The sequence below is a fragment of the Apodemus sylvaticus genome, chromosome 7 (genome assembly GCF_947179515.1).
Source record: "Apodemus sylvaticus chromosome 7, mApoSyl1.1, whole genome shotgun sequence".
NCBI classification, from domain to species: domain Eukaryota; kingdom Metazoa; phylum Chordata; class Mammalia; order Rodentia; family Muridae; genus Apodemus; species Apodemus sylvaticus.
Window position 1 is genome coordinate 28,339,857 of NC_067478.1, and position 1,588 is coordinate 28,341,444.

Consider the following 1,588-nt stretch of genomic DNA (forward strand, 5'->3'; position numbering starts at 1 on the left):
CCTCGTGCTGGCGACTGAACCCAGGAGCACTTGTCTGCTTGGGAAACACCCTACCAACTAAGCTACATCCCAAACCTTATTTCTGTTTGGTTGGTTTGGTTTTTTGAGGTAGGGTCTTGTCCAGGAAAAGTTACAAGGTCAAGAATCAGATACAAAAGGTAGGGGGCGAGTATCACTCCCACCCCAGGGGATTGATCCCAGAGTCCTTTTCTCTATCTTAAGTTGGGATCAATTTGTGAACCTTCCATTAACCTTTATTATGAGCCTCACTGATAGGGTCATCCATTCTAAGAACAATCGACTAGTACAATCAAATAAGTAGCACGGGTTAGCCTGGAATTCCTATGTAGATTAGGCTGGCTTCAAACTTGCAGTGGTTCTCTGGCCTCTGTTCTGAACCGCTGCTGGGATTCCGGGTGTGTGCCACCACAGCCAGCTCTAATACAGAATGCCCCTCGGTGTGTGTTCACTGTATGAAAATCCTCTCACCAGATCGCAGCTATCCAATCATCCACCAAAACAACACTTTGGCCTTTTAAAACCTAAGAAAGAAATTGTTGAGATGTATACTGTCGGGGAGGAGATTTCTGAGCCATAGAATATGAACATATTTAATTTTAAATGAAGTGCAAGTTTGTCTTCAGAATGGATGAACCAATGTCTTCTCCATTGCTACGGTCACTGAGAAGTCTATAAATTCTTTGTGGCAACTCCCACAAAAAGGTTCAACTTAAAAGGCCCAGGTTCAGTCTCTAGAGGAGGGAGAAGAGGAGCTTGTCTTCCATCCGTCCTTTCCCGTGCATCAGATTTAATTCTGTACACGGTTTGAATGATAACAGCATTTTCTGACTCTATTGTGTGAGATCTGCACCCGAGCGCAGGAACTTACAGGTCTCATTACTGAGCTGGGAGCCCTTCCAACTCCATGCAGAAAGCCCAGGCTAACCTCTCAGAGCAGAGAGACACATGGAGAGAGGATCTGGTCAGGTCAGCCTCCTCAGCCAAGACACCAAACGCTTGCATGAGCCATGAGAGTCAGAGCTGAAGAGGCGTGTCCAGCAGAGCCCAGCCCAAACTCCCTACCTACAGAATCGTGAGCTAGGATAACCGCTGTTGTAAGTCAGCAGGTTTTGGGGTGCTTTGTGGGCATAGATATGTAATAAGCACCCACCAGAAGAACTGATGTTTCCTACATCCCCACAGATGGCCTGTCATTGGCCAGCTTTCTAGTTTTTACTTCTCTTATAGTGATAACTTGATAACTTGTTTATTAGCTTTTTCTGCAAAATTGCTGCTGAAGTTGCAGGATTTTTACATCTGAGGTAGACGTTGGCCTTTTCCTCTTACATTGCCCATCCTTTGCTCAGCGTTCTTATTGAGATCTATCAATTCTTCATGAGTTTCTGGGGCAGGGCGGGGCAGGGGGGGTGCCTGTATGTTCTGGGTGTTTCCAGGTTCTTGGCATCATCTCCAAGTCAAAGAAGCACACACAAAAGGCTGAGCAACACAGGATTTTATTCGAAAGCAAAACTGAAGTACAAAGGAGTTGCACTGAGAGAGAGAGAGAGAGAGAGAGAGAGAGAGAGAG